This window comes from Chamaea fasciata, unplaced genomic scaffold (assembly GCF_029207755.1).
Source record: "Chamaea fasciata isolate MVZ Bird 193981 ecotype frontalis unplaced genomic scaffold, bChaFas1.0.hap1 SCAF_8, whole genome shotgun sequence".
Taxonomy (NCBI): Eukaryota; Metazoa; Chordata; class Aves; order Passeriformes; family Sylviidae; genus Chamaea; species Chamaea fasciata.
Genome location: NW_027094093.1, coordinates 5,138,405 through 5,153,951, shown reverse-complemented (window position 1 = coordinate 5,153,951; position 15,547 = coordinate 5,138,405). Strand labels below are relative to the sequence as shown.

The 15,547-nt window shown below is 41.8% G+C and overlaps 1 long non-coding RNA gene across 1 annotated transcript; it reads left to right on the top strand.

The window, feature by feature from the left end:
- Window positions 1-4,310: 4,310 nt before the first annotated feature.
- LOC136292942 (uncharacterized) lies at window positions 4,311-10,739 on the top strand. The gene is made up of 4 exons (XR_010722005.1): window positions 4,311-4,444; window positions 5,500-5,539; window positions 10,113-10,221; window positions 10,337-10,739. It is a non-coding gene; the product is annotated as an uncharacterized lncRNA (long non-coding RNA).
- Window positions 10,740-15,547: the final 4,808 nt, after the last annotated feature.

The window sequence follows — 15,547 nt, the reverse complement described above, 5'->3', positions numbered from 1 at the left end:
CAGTGGTGGCATTAAATTACAGAGGACAAGGTTTTTCCTGTGTTTCCTCCCCCAGCAGAGAACACCGAGCCATCAATAGGTTGCTTCAAACCCACATGAGCTGTGTAGTATTTACACGTAATGCTGCTGGAAAGGGGTCTCAGAAGAAGGTGAATCCCTTTGCTTATATTCTTTGTCCCAGATGGTTGATTGATTTATGAACATGGGAAATCACAAGTCCCCCAGTGACAGCCCAACAAGTAGTTTGTTTGGTTAAAAATAGAAGAAGCTCAAAATTACCAGTCTCCATGTTTACAGGGATTTTTTTTTTGTTAAATATTTATGTCAAATATGCTATTCTCTTCTAGAAAAAAGATCAGCTGTCAGTGTGATTGAAAATAGCAGGGGACTCTTGCTTTTAACTGTCAATTTGGTTAAGCAAATTCAGCAGTAGTTTTTTTCTAAGATGTCAGCTTTTCATTAAAAATGGCAAGTAAAGGGTGATGAAATCCTGCAGAACTTGTCCCTGGCTTTGCTGCTGCATTGCTTTTTTCTGCAAATTGCAGCAAAATACTCTTTTGGAGCCCTCCAGCCAGAGTGCCTGTGTGTCTCATGTTCCTCTGGAGCTCTTGGCTTGGAGAACTGCTGGACTGAAAGCCATGAGGGCATGGCTGGAAGAAATTAAGTTTTACATGTTTGCCATAAATCAATGAACCAAACATCCTTTCAAGTACTGTCCAGGTGTTTTAATGCTCCTCCACTGCATTTGCAGGTGCAAGGCAGTATACTTTGCAGCTTCTCTATTGCTGTGCCTGGCCTGAAGGCAAGGTTAAATCCAGCACAACCCTTTGACAGTGAGTTGGTATGTTGCTCATGTCTAAGAAGAGAGAGCAAACGTTGTTTTCAGAAAGGCTCCCGAGGCTGTGTGATTACATATATTTCAGGCCAGTTTCATGTTTTAGCAGCCAGTTTCCCACCTGCTTCTCCTAAAGGCCCAAGGTACATGATGTCTGTAAAGCAGCCTGGGTATTTTCCATTTTTTGGACTGTGACTCCAGCTGTGCCCACTCTGCTTCCCTGGTGCTTAAATAAGGAGTAGTTTAAATCATTGTACTACAGAGATAAAACCTATTCCAGCAAAGGTTATGGTTTTCTCAAGAGCCTTGGAAGTATGTGTTTAGTCCTTTCAAATCTCAGTGAGAATTGAATACTGGCAGATACATTTCAAAAACCCCCCAAAACCTCTGTTTGAACAATCCCCAGGTTTGCTGCTCTCCCCTGGTCTATCCTCCTGTATCTGCACCTGCCTGTACATCACCGTGTTTATTCCAGGAGGTCTCCAGGCTTTATCTTGAAGGAACATGTCCAGAACAAGCTGAAATATTTTGGAATATGTACTGAGACATTGAATTAGGATGAACCAGACCAGGCAATAGAAGCTACTGACAAAAGATGGCTGCTGTCTTTTGCTGAGATCACTCAAACAGTGAATTTGGAAGTAATGGGGTAATAGCAAAATTTATACAGAATTAATGTGTTCATATAAATAATCTACAGTAAATTATTTGCCAAATAACATTCATTACTTTCCAGCAGAGGTCATATAATTGAGAAAATGTATTTGTGAATAAATTATTCAACAATTAATGTAAAATGTAGCTGCTAAAATATTCACAGAGACTAATTCACCCAGTTCTAATTCATTTGCACTCTGAAAGTGTTTTCGGGTACATGTGCATTTGTCCCTGCCCATGGCAGGGGGTTGGACTCGATGACCTTTAATGGTTCCCTCCAACCTAAACCTTTTAGGGCTTCTGTAAAATGAGGGCATGGCTCCTGCAGCTGGTAGTAAACACCATTTACTGTCTCCCTCTGCAGCTGCAGTTACTGAATTTCATCCTGTGTGGAGCCTCACTTACAGAAATCCATAAAAATGCTTCTTTTTGTCTCAAATAACCCATTGTTTGTCTGGAACATTTCTCCCAGTGTTGACTACATTGGTATTAGAAAAAAAAAAAAAAAAAGAATGCCACAAATGCCAATTATTTTTAAATTGAATTTGATTTCAGGACCAGCGTCACTGGAAGTCATTATGCCACATTCCAGCAGCCCAAAGGTTTTTTTAAGAACCCAAACCCTCTAGGCTTACAGATCTTAACATTCTTTTTCCATAAAAGAAGTGGTTTCACCTCCATCAGCATCAAGATCATTATGTGATCCCTCAAACCACAGATGTGCAGAAGAGACTCGAACTCCAGTTTGTTGGGTATGTTCAGAGAGAAGGCAAGCAGAGCTCCATTTGATTGCTAGATTGATTAATAACAGGGACCTGGTGTAACAGCACTGCTTCTGCTCATCAGCAAGTTCTTGTCTTTTCTCTGAGGTGGAGAGGATCAGCACTGCTTTGTGATGGTACCAAAATCTGTCCCTTCACAGAGGGCCCCCATCTCAGGGTGGGCTTGAGGGGCTGCTTGGCTTAAACAGCAGCCCCCATGTCTCAGAGCTCCAGGTGTTGTTTGCAGGACAGGGAAAAGGCTGGGGATTCTCCGTGGCTGCTGCAGTGCCAGACAAGTTAAGCAAAGTGCAGGAGGGAGATAGGAATTACATGTGTATTAAGGAGGTTAAGACATGACAGAAAAGATGAGATTAAAAAATGTCATTTTTTATAGATAATTGTAGTCTAGAGTAACAAAAAATAGTGTGCTTCCTGAAGTAAAATGTGACTGTAGAGAAACGCCAGAGACAAGCATAATAAATTCACACAACTCAAGCCCTCGTGTTTCCTCTGTTTGAGTGAGGAAGTGCCTTTGCCAGCCGCGCTCACCAACTGCTCCAGAAACAAGGAGTGGGCTCCTTTCGGGGATGGCCAGGACTCCTTTAGGGGACAGCCAGGGCTCCTTTCAGTCACAGTCAGGGCTCCTTTAGGTGACAGCCAGCTGGGGAGTGAGGCTTTCACTCTGGGCAGAGGCATCCCACAGCACACAGGAGGCACTGATGTTCCCTCTCTATGTACCCTGGGGAAAGCTTTTTCTTGGATTTCCTTGAATGCAAGCAGGTTTCTGGGTGCACATGCAGGGGTGTGAGGAGCAGCATGTGCAGAGTGTTTGCCATTGGCCCTTTTGCCCAGGTGGTCTCAGGTATGCTCCCCTCCTGCCCAGCCCTCAGCCCTTCCAGCAGGTCTTTCTCAGCCAGGATGTGTCCATTGGAAGAAATAAAATTCTCTCACCTCGGGATGATTTCTTACCTGAAGCAGCAAATGGTTGGTTTGCTATCAGCAAACTTTATTTTTCTTCCAAGCTCTGTTTGAATCAGTCTACTTGCAAGTGGAGAGGAAGTGTCCTCCTCCTGAAAAACCATTTTAACGCAGCCATTTTTCCTAAGAGCCAGATCTGCATGTTTGGGAATATTTGGGAATCAGACTCTTGGTAAATTTATGACCCATGATGAGGTGTTAGGGGCAATTTTTGAGAGCAGCTTCCAGTGCAAATGGGGCATGACAAGGCCCATGAGAAATACATGGACTTTCAGAAGCTGAACCTGTGGTGTTGATTTAAATCTATTTGTGGAAGTTTAACATAGTCTTTATTTGATAGAGTGGAAATCTTACCTAAAGTGAGCGAATAACTTTCTTTTATTCTCTATTTCAAGGACATACTATTTTAAGATAGCTGTTGTCTGTAATACTCTTTATTTTACATTTTCTCCCATATATCATAACCAGAAATTTGGAACAGATCACTTGTTCCATTGACACAATTTCTTATTCCCACTGAACCAGAATTTGCGGTGTTCATTTACAATTTCATTCCGTGCTGCTGAAGTGTAATGAATACATGAATGCCTCAGTAGGAGACCCTGATGCCTTGCAAAATAATCATGAAAATTAACCAGCCCAAGCATAAAATGTACTCTTGCCCTTACCATGATCATATTGATATTAATCAGAAGGAAAAGAAGCTATTAACTGAGTCACAAACACTATGAAAGAAATCATTCATTTCCAGTGAGTGAGATGCTTGAGTTTTCACAACAAAACTCTTTCATGCTCTCTCACAATGGTTGCAGCTGCCCAACCTCTACCTGCCTGTGAAAGCTTTTTGGCAGGCAGGGCTGGGCACAGTGGCTTGGTCCTCAGCAGGTCTGGGCCCCAGAACTGTCTCAGGATGTGCTGCTTTGCCCTGTGTTTTTGTATGAAAATTAGCAACAAGTTTTGTGAGAAGAAAACATGTTAGGCTCTGAACATTTCACACTGCATCTCTCTGTGGTCTCCCTGAACTAAATTTGCTTTGTTTTTATGGTTGGTGGCAGGAGCAGCTGCTGTCTGGTGCTATAGCAATGGAACACCCAAATCGTGTGCCTGAGAGAAGAGAGATCTGGCTTGATTGAACTCGGGCTCAAAGGTGGATTAGTGCAGCTTTAATGAATTATCCTGTGTTAGCTGAGAAGAGTGTGCCTGTACCCAAAAGGTGAGTGAAAAGATCAGAAGGCATCTGTGACACTATGGTTTCACCCAGCTGTGTGTGTGCCTGGCAGTGCCTTCCCGGGGATCAGGAGGTGGCAGTGTTTCTGTGCCACGGCACTCTTCCTGCTGCTGCCTCTTCATTCCCTGCGCTGTCTGACAGGAGGGCGTTCTGACTGCACAGAAATATACTTTTTATAATCACCTCTAAGAATATTATGACAGGCGATTAATAATCTGACAGCAAAGCGACTATTTTTAATGGCTTTAAATGAAGGCTTTAAACCAATCCTCACTGTAATCCCATTACTGCAGGAGACCTTTGGGTAGCTCAGTGTGTGCTGCCTTGGCTCTGCCTTGGTGAGACCTGGGCTGGCACCAGCAACACAAAAGCCTGGGGGCAGAATTGACCTGCTGGGGCATGTAAATGTGACAGCAACTTTGTTATAAAACATCTTAATTAGCCACGAAGGAGTGTCTGTTTGCAGAGAGAAGATTATGGGTCTGAGGATAGACACCTGGTTTTTAAAGGGGGACACTGAGGTGTGTGTGGCATAATACAATACTGATTTTCCTGTTACACAGCATAAAACTTCATCCAGATTCTGCAGAAAACTGAGTTTAAATAGTCTGCAAGGTGATCTCGGAGCTTTCCCAGCAATATTTGGGAGCTCTAGATAAAATTGAGGCTGACAGGTGCTTGTTGGTGCATAGGCATCCTTGCTAAGACTTAGTCTGATCGTAGGTACAGGCTTCCATACTGCTGGATTTCACTTGCTTCAGTTTTCATTTGAGAATCTAAAACCTGTTACTAAAGCCCAGGGGAAAATGTGTCTCAGTCTTAGATAGAGCTTTTGAAAAATAAAAAATAAAGTCACCCTTGCCTTATAGAGAAAGCTGTTTAGCTTTCAGCTAAAATAGTGGCTTTGGCAAGATACTGAACAGTACAAAAACTGTTTTATTTCCTGTGGTGTGTGCCAACACACAACGTGTGTATTTGAAAGAGGATTATTAAAATATTTTGAATGATAATTGGTAAATGTTACGTTGTACATGGCTTAGGTCCAGAATGTGACAGAGACTGCAGTTGGCTGTGATTCAGGTAAGGAACATGAATGATTCACAAGGTTGGTGGAAGTGGAGTAAGTAATTCTTTCATCTTGATAATTTTCTCCCTGAAGCAAAGTATCTCACATATGGTGACAGCTTTGTAAAATAGTGTGATGGCCAATAAGGATAGGGGAGCTTAGAAAAGACCTGCTAAAGCAGATTTGATTTGATATAAAGGATGGAGTCTATCTCTCTGTCCTTTTAAATTTTTTTTTTTGTTATTTCCCCCTTTCTCTGTCTTCCTCTCTGTGTATGTAGAGAACTGTTAGGAACGAAAGGTAGCTGGCCCGGTACATGAATATATCTGCTTTGATAATTCTGAGAGCTGTTTTATTCAGAAAGAGCATGCAAAGACTTAGAAGAATGTAGTTATTTGTGTAATTTGAAAACCTTGGAAAAAATCCTGAGGGGCAATAGCCTGAGGAACAAATGCAGTTTACTTGTCTGGGAAAATATAGCCAGATGTAGCTTTTATGTAGCTTTCTGATGTGGCTTTATTATAAAATACCCACGTGATTTGTTTTCAGTTGGCTGTTCTCCAGACAGAAGAGCCCTAAAATGCACTTAGCATGTTTCCAACTGCTGCTGTCCAGGACCTTCTCACTTGCTTTAACAGTGTCCATAAATAGTACCTTTGCCTGAGCTAGTCCCCCAATCTGGTAGAGGTGGGATGGAATCCTTGGAGGCATCCTTGCAGTTGGCTGGAGGAGGAGGAATCACTTCTGCTGCTGAGCACAGGTACAATTCATTGGCAGAAGCTGAATCTTGCCAAAGATAAAAAAGGAAGACAGTCCCTGTGCCAGACATAGCAGAAATGGTCAGAAGCTCCTGGTTTCTATGACCACGATCATCTCAAAATTGCTGCCAGTCTTGGTGCTCTTGACAGGATGATTTAACATGGAATTGACTTCAGTATCTGTTTCTACCTTCTTTTTCTCTGCTTCTTTTTTTTATTTGTTTCTTGAGATATTGATCCTTTATCTTCCTTCTTTTTTTTTTTTTTTCTTTTTTTTTTTTTTTTTCTTCTCTTCTCCTGTCTCCCTACTCTCCTGAGGCTTAATTGCAGGAATTGCAGGACATCAGCACAGTGCCTTGTGAGCCTGTAGGCTCACGGTTTTGCTTTTATTCAGCAAAATGTTGCTCATGTGATTTATGAAGGTGGTCAGAAACTTGGGTTTTGTTTTGTAGAGGGAAAGAAATAGAAGAGACACCGGCCTTTAAGGTTATCTTAGTCTATCCTTCTTATAGTCTGTAGTTATGGAACTTTGTGGATTGGGATGAAAGCTGACCTTACTGAAGAGAAAACAATGTTGCTCAGCAAATCCACTTGCTAGAAAGCTCAAAAGCAATTACACTAGGTAAACAAGAAAGGATGTGGTAGAACTTGTCCCTTTTTCTAGCTGAGAACTAAATACAAAGCTGATGGGATTTTTTGATTTCACCTTCCGAAATCCTACTATGTGTTATCTTTGCCAGATGATTTTTTTGTAATCTTTAGTGTGCATAAATACATGTTAACAAAAAAAAAAAAAAAAAAAAAAAAAAAAAAAAAAAAAGCAATGAGAGCAGAAGGCATAAAAATCAAAGTATTACCATGTGAGCACTGTGTTATCGGGTTTGTCATTTGTTGTGTTTTCTTTTGTTGGGATTTTTTTTTTCCTGTGAAATGTAGGCCCATTGGCTTGGATACTGCAGGAACTCATTATGTTTTTTTCTCCAGAGTGCAAATTCCTAAAATATCTTAAATGGCATGGAAGCGGAACATATCTTATTTGTTTAAAGGAATGAAGAAAGCTTTGTGTGCTTTCTTCATTTTCACCTGAACTAGTTGCATTTGTTTTCCTGGTTTCCATTAGATACCAATAAATTGGAGCAAAATGAAGGGATTCTCTCTTTTGGAGATTCACCTGTTTTCTGGTATCTGTTTGTCCTTCTGAGTTTTGTCAGCATAGACTATAAAGCTCCCTGTCCCTCCCCTGTTTTAGAGGGCATGGTGAAAACTTCAGTTTGCCACCTCATCTTCAGTGGGTTTCTGAGCAATCAGCAGTAGAGAAGAAATTGTAAAGAGCTGTGCAACAATCATAATGATTCTTCATTTCACTGCAGCTGCCATCCAGGGGGGCTGTTGTCCCTAAATTCACAGCCCAGATGGTGCTGTGGCTTCTGTCCTGAAGTTTTGAGCCTCTTTAACACTCCTCATAGCTATTTCTGAAGGAAGTAAATTGCATCCTTTGTAATCAAATGTACAAGAGGAAATCAACTAGATCATTTCTCCTTTCTGCGTTTCAGGGAAAGCAAAGTACTCCAAGAATTTTAAAAAGAGTTAGAAGCACTGATTTCATGCTGTCTGTCTGGTGCCTTGTCTATTGAACCAGCATTTACCACTCCGTGTGTCCAGCTTGTGCCTGTGACCTGCACTGTAACACAGGGGACATGAAACCACTTCAGAATCTGTTGTTCAAATACCAGCCTGGCCTTATCTTCCCTGTCTGAGGACCCAGGGGTGTACCTAGGGAACAAGAGCATCTACTTTCATGTGAAATTAGGGAATGGTGCCTTAGATCATGTCTTGCATTTCTGTTTGTTAAATATATTGAGGTTTAAAGGGTTGCAAAACTCCCTCTCATCCAGACTTGACTGCGCATTCATTGCTCATTAGCAACTGGCACGCTGCTTGCTGTACAGTGGTGCTATCAGTACCATCCAGTGTAATAAGCATTCCAAGATAGGAGCTCTGGAATCAGACCACACAAGTCATATTTTACACCTTGGAAATGATGAGAAGGAAAATGGCACATGCCTGAAAAAACGCCACCTTAGGCTGGGGAAATTTTCTAAGGATGCCATGATGGCCATTCTGCTGTAGGAATGGATGGGGGCTGCAGGTCTGCCTTCTACCCTCACAGCCAGGAAAAAACACGAGTATCTCAGTGCAGGAATGGCATCTCCATGTGCAGCACTCTTACCGTTCATAACTGTGCTGTGCAATTGCATTTCCATTCAGTCCTGTTTGACATTTAGACATTTTGCACTAGGAAATTCCATAAGATGCCCACGTGCTGTGTGAAGTGGCATCTTTCATTTATTTGACACTGGCATGCTGGTAATTTCATTGCTCAAACTCCTGTTCTCATATTATGAATCAGTAGAAAAAAGAGACATGGATCATTTTCATATTATGCCCTCCACAATCATAAATAGTTTAATAAAATTGCTTCTAACTGTACTGTAAAGTGAGAATGCAGATTTAATAGTGTTCTATGAAAGAAACAAAAGCTTTGTCTTTTTGGTTTTAATCCTTTAGGACAGTTACAGAAGAGGAGAAAGAATTGGAGATGCAGTGTTTCTTAACTTAATTGTAGTTGAAATGAAGTTAGAGAGAACACTGTAGGTAAAATAGCTATTCAGTCAAAATGTTATTTTATCAAAGCTGGAGGATTTTGCAGAGGCATATTTATTTCTAGGATCTTCTTGTCGGGGACTCTTGGGTCTGCGGCAGAAAGCAGTGTTTTACGCACTGACCTCTGCTGCAAAGAACTTGTGTTTAAGACCTTTCTTTTCAGATGAAGGGAAGGCAAGAAAAGGAAAAAATGCCTTATAATTTGCAGTCCTTGGGATTTTGCACACTGCAGATCTTCATATATGTTCTTTTAGAAAAATGCGCAAATGCATCTCTTCTTCGTTTGGCAGGAAGGCAAATTTTGGCATCTTGGCTTTTACCTTGAAATAAAAATTGTTGCTTTCTGCTTAGAGTATTTCATCTTCTATGACCTTGCTGGGGAAGTCTAGGGAGTGCTGGGGAATATCTGCAGCACATTCCTGGTACCTGACTGGGGTGAGGATGTTCAGCCAGCCAACTGTTAGCAAAGATTTGTATTGGTATTTGTTTTAAAGTATCACCTAGGGGATCAGTCACAACTTCGATTCAGTGGTGCTACAACTGTCACATAGAGGAGTTCCCCTTTTCTGAGGAATCAGAGTTGTAAAGTAGGTGGGATGGAAAGTGCATGGAAGCAGGGAAATACTCTTGTGAGTTTATAGAGGGGAAAAAGAGATGTGAACTGATCTTGATCTTGATGGGAGCCAGTAGTAGAATTAGAGCTGCAGGTCTAGGATTGCTCAAGGTTCAGGGGAGTCCTTCAGCCTCTCCTCAAGCCTGGGGAGCTCCTCTGCCTCCCCCTGTCCCAGGGACAGCCAGGAGGTGCCTTGCAGGGAGCCAAGGCAGGTGATGGGTATAGCAGTTCCTCCTTGTGTGTTCAGTAATGTGTTTGCTTATGCTGAGTAAGGTAAGCAATGCCGGCTCCCCTAAAGCTCCTAATAGAATCCACCATCTGGGTGGTAATTGTGCTCACTGTGCCTCACAAACCCTTCCAAGCATCAAGGCCTTGTTTCACTGGGTGCTGTGCAAATGAAAATCTGTCTGACCACTCCCCCAGCTTAGGATGCTTTCTGAGCACCTCTTTCCTCAGGAGAGGACAAGACAATGTGTGCAGTGATCCAAAACTATGAAATGAAAAAGTCTCAGCTCACCGTCTCTTGCACTAACTCCTGGTATTATTTTGTAGGCCAGACATTGGAGATGAATGCAGAAGAATGCTATTACTATGACAATAAACAATGAATATAATGCAAATAATAGTGCATATAAGAAGTGATTGAGTAATGCAATAGAAGGTAAAGACTCAGTCATGAATCCCCAGCCTTTTTTCCCCCTAAATAATGGTATACTTAGGTTCTTCCACCAAGAAATATGTAGCTCTCATCCCTGTTCCTCTCTCACATTCCTCAGTGTGGAACCCTGCTCCGCTGCAGTTAGTGAGACCGTCAGTGCTGATGCTGACATTTCACCCCTGGTACTTTCAGGGCGACTGAGATCTGCAACGGGTTCCATGCAGAGACCTGAAGGAACTGAGAGCTGGGAGGAAAGTCTGCAGCCTGCTTCCCTCCCTCCTTCCTATAGGGCTTAAGAGAAGCTGCTTCTTCTTAAAATACCAACTCTTCAGATTCATTGGTGCTTTGCTTAACCTGAAATAGTCTTGATTTAAGGGATATTGAAGCTGCTGGAGTCAGGTGATTTTTAGACCTTTCTGAATTGTTTCCTAAATGTAATGTAAGTTGCAGAGAAAAATTTACAGCAGTATGAGAACAGGCATTTCAAAATGTCAGGTTGTGTCTGTAAATTGCCATGTCTGGTAATAAACCCACTTGTCAAGTAACCGGCAATCTCAGCCTACTGGTGAATCTGATTTTGCTGTGTGCTTTCTCCTGAGTGAATCACAGAGACAGCAAAACTAGTGATTCTTTCTTATGCTCTTAACATTTTTTTGAAATTCAGGTGAAAGCGAACATGAGCTGTGAAGTTAAATGAAACCAGCTAAATGCAGCCCAAGAAGATAAAATTTTTAAGGTGCATTGTTAGGCATTTAAATTAGGAATCCTTTAAACTGGGATTTGTTCTTCAAATCTGCTCCTTAACATGGTTATATGCTTAAGAAAGAGTAACCTAAAGAAATCTTTTTTAAAATATTTGGTTTACCATATGTAGGGTATTATCCTTATTGAACATTTTGAGCAGACATATGGTGTGATGTCTGATGGCCTTTAATTCTTCTAGCTCAGCCATCTGATCTGAAGAAGGAAGCAAAATTATGGCCATAAAGCTGTACCCTCTGATTCACCTTCCTGTTCTATTTATGATTTTTGCAACCAGGATGCATAAACCCCATAGTCAGCATTCAGATGGGTGGGTATATAGTTAGCTCATTTCTCTACACATGTCCTCAGAACAGAATAGTAAATCTGGTTATTTCTGAAAATACTATTCTGCAATATTGTAATTATAATTCTTTCAGCATGTTTGTATTTAAATGTGGTATATGAGAGGAATGAGACCATGTTCTTGGAGTGCTATCTCTGAAGGTCATTAGATATCAGTTGTATTAAAACACTGAAAAAATACCAGGGGTGTAAAGCCTCTGATTGGCACTTATCCAAACTGCTTTGCCCATTGTCTGTTATTGCTTATTCTTCCTCTTACCAGCACACACAGAAAGTTGTAGGAAGGAGAATCTCAATGGGGTGTGTTTTTAATAAATATCAAAGTCTTCCAAAGTGCTTGACTTCAAGAAAAGTGTGTGCCTGCCTCTCTGCTTTAATGGTTGCTGAAACATATCCAACTAAATTGCAAAAAGGATGCACTTTGACACTGAAACTCTGCCAGCATCCTAAAATATATTTGATGTACAACTTGCCCAGTAAGGTGGGCATTTGTTTGGCAGCTTAGTTCTTGGGGTTTTTAAATTTTATTTTAAAACTGAATTTATTTTCATGCATGTTCAAGCTCGGGCTAGAACAGTTTTGGCATCTCTTCCCTGCAAGAAAAACTAGTGCAGAACCTGTCCCAAGCTGGGACTACCAATAGCTGTGCTTTGGGTAAGAGCAGCTAGAGAGGGTCAGCAATATGCTGTGGTGGCCTTCCTGTGCCTGGTGACTCTTGCAGTGTGTGTTAATTACATGGTGGGGAATAGTTCAGTCTCTGATATGCAAGGCTCTATGTTCTCATAAAAAGTTTGGTTTCAGCACATTCAGTCCTAGAGACTTTTAAAAAAAATTGTGTGACACTTAGAGAATAATTAATTTTACCCTCCAACTATCCCTAGCTAGGGGTGGTGATTGTTTCAAGGGGTCTTGAAACTTCCATCAGTATTTCCACAGTAAAATCTTGCTCTGTGGTCATATCTCTGTATAAGCAAGGAGAAAATATTTGGGTTTTTTTTCCCTTTGCAGCTAATTTGACAAAGAATCTCAATGTTTAACTGTGCTTTAGTTAAACTGGTCTTCCCCACCCAAGCTGAGGCAGATGTTGCAGTGCTGTGAATATCTCTTGTGCAGTGGAATGAGGGGGCCTGAGCACAGGCAGAGCAGGGATGGTGCAGAGACTCAGTTCCAGGTCTCCAAGCAACAAGCTGGGTGTCAACCCCGTTTGGGTGGTTACCAAAAAGGATGCTCATTTGGGCAGAAGAACCATCAAGAATGTGGCAAACACAGAAAACAGGGGCTGGGGGATTTAAGCAGATAGTATCTTGTATAATTGCTAATTACAGTACATCTACGGCCTAATAAAGATCCAGATTGAACAGACCTGGGAGATGTGCCAGCTTGGTGCCGTGCCAGAAATCAGCCTGGCATTTTCAACCCCATCCTGGTCAATCCTTTCCGCACAACAAAGCACTTCTACAAATGTTTACCAAATGCTTTGTTGCTGTGGGATGTTACATGTCCTTGCCTTTGTTACATTCCTATCTCCTCTCCTGTGGATAGTGCTTCACCTGATGTGGTGTATAGCAGGATAGCTTCAGCACTGCAAAAGGGTAAATCTGATTTCCTCAGGAGTGTTATAAAAGCAAAGAAGACATAGAAGACATTCCTGAAGCTCAATAATTGCACAAATGTATTTTGGTTGTTTATCAAGTATTCTCTTACATCCCCTTCCCCCATTTCCTTTCAACTGTTACTTGTCCCAGGCCACCCCTGTTGTTAGAATTTACAAAAGAAAATAGATTTTCCCCCCCTCTTCATGATAAAGCCTGATGATCCAAGTCACCTGAGGAATGCTTAAAAAATCACATAAGCTCCAGACATCTGAAGTTGCTTGGGTTTTACTGAGAATGCAAATACTCTCGTGAAGCTGTTTTAGTTGTTCTGAGAAGAGATGAATTTGCTTAGCTGATAAATGCTGGCATGGCTGATGTATGTTTGCAGTGGGCCATACTGCCATTTCCTATAGGGAACCTCATGGGCAAGGGACACAGGAGAGGGATCCTTTCAGGAAGTTCCTCTAGTAAAGCTGCTAGTCCACCAACTAATAATGTCCCTTGTTCATTGGCCTAACAGAATACTCTTAGTTAGGAAGCCACAGGACTACTGGGAAAATAAAGGCTGAGAAATGGTCACTGTAGCAGAAATGACTGTGGAGAGTGTCCTAACGCTGAGAGGGTGCATCAGGCAGTGCCTCTCCTCAGAGCCACAGAGGTGTCCCTGTCAGGCACACCACTAGCGGGGGTGTGCAGAGTGATCCTGAATGCCTGTTGACAGAGTTGCTAGAGATTCAAGCTGGTGTGGGTGCATGATAAAACAGATAATTTCCTGAAGCTGTTTTTATCTGTACAGAATGAAATGGCTTTTCTCTTTTGAGTGACTTCACTTTAATCCAGCTAAGAAACAATGCCAGGCTTTATTGGTGTAAAGGGACTTGCTTTGCTCTCTGCATGAATTGTTCCTGTGCTACAAATCAATAAGAACCTGCAATATTTATGTGGCATCCCAAAATCCTCTATACAAAAGCTCGCTCTGACAACAAATATATGAAAATTCCCTCCACTTGGTCCATTAGAGCCCTCAGCTGGGAAATGTCAGCAAAAGACGGCTCAGCTGAAACATGACCTGCAGTTTTTCTTGAATGGATGAGACATTGGAGATACAAACTATTAATGCCCTCAGAAAGGTGCAGTTAAAAAGCACTTTTATTTATTTTACAGCATCAACCTCTGTGCCCGCAAATGAAATCATCATTTACAAATGACTTTAACACAGAAACAACCAGCTCCTGCAGCAATTTTCACCTTTAAGAGCTGGAGGAGGTCTGTGTTACTCTGCACTGGAGTAGCTCTAGGAAAGAAAATGGGAGGATCCTGCATTTGGGTTTCATAGGTACAAAGCTGGATTTAATAAATCACTGCCATGTGCTCTTGTAAGATTCTTGTTTTATCATATTTCATGGCTATTACCTAATTCCTTCTTTAATTGTGTAAATTAATATTAACTGGTGCCAATTCTACTTTTTATTGAGACATTCCCAGAAAAGAAGGGGGTGGAAGAAACCCCTTAATTCTGTGTCAGCTTAGCCCATTAGTTCTAATATTGTAGTTTTACTCCTAGGTCAGATTCAGCAAGCAACATGTGAAATATGACTCTTGCAGAAGAGAGGCACAATATTCCTGATTGTGCTTTTTACATATAGCGTGGCATCTCAATTAAACACGATGGAGTTTTTTCAAAAGCTGCTGAACAGACTATTTTTAGATGAAGAATCTGGCACAACCCACTAATGAGAAGTTTATTCTTTGCTGCTGCTAGCCACAGCCTCTTTCTTTTCCCCCCTTAACTTTGTTTAAAAGCCAAATAAGTAAATATTGCTGGGCTCTTGCCTTTTTAATCTGAAGATCAAATCATTCCCATGAGGAGCTTCTGTCTCTTCTTGTACAGCTGTACTCCTTCATAATCAAGGGCCAGCATTTTTAAGTGGCTGATAAATAATAAGTGCTTTAAATTCTGGGTGCTCAGTTTGACATGTTCAAAAGGGCTGATTTTCAGAAAGTCCCCTGACACCCACTATTAAAATCTCAGGCTTAGCTAGCTGGCTCCACGGAATTCCTGGCCTAACACCACTACTTGGCAGTGGTATTTTAAAGCAAGATTCTTTAACAGGAAGGGTGGTGTCTCGTGGAAACAGTGCCATCGGTTTGAATTTACCTTTGGGCCTGCAAAGTAATACGGGAGCTCAAAGGCATCTCCTGTGGATCTGCCTCCTTGTTAACAGCCAGGTGCGAGTGCCGGGAGGGTGACCCAGGGGCAGGGCTGAAGGCGGTGGTGTTGGTGGTGTTGGTGGCAGCACAGAGACAGGCAGGGATCCTGAAGGATCCTGCAGAAATCAGGTAGAGTTGTGCTCGGTTAAAGGTGGCTTTGGTCCTCTTATTTAGGTCTGTTTGTGGTCTTCTCAAGCATATGAATCGTATAAACTTGCATGTGTGTTCATTTACTGCTCTGTTGCTGTTCTTCTGCCACCCCAGAAGCTGGAGGAAGTAAATTACAAACTGCCACTCAGCAAGAGGTGGTCTCAAACAAAACTCCTTCCTGAAGGCAGAGCATGTCCATGCCAGTCACTGTCTGCCATTAGCTGCTGAGGCATATGGCAGTGACTTCAGTGGAAGAAATTTGCTTT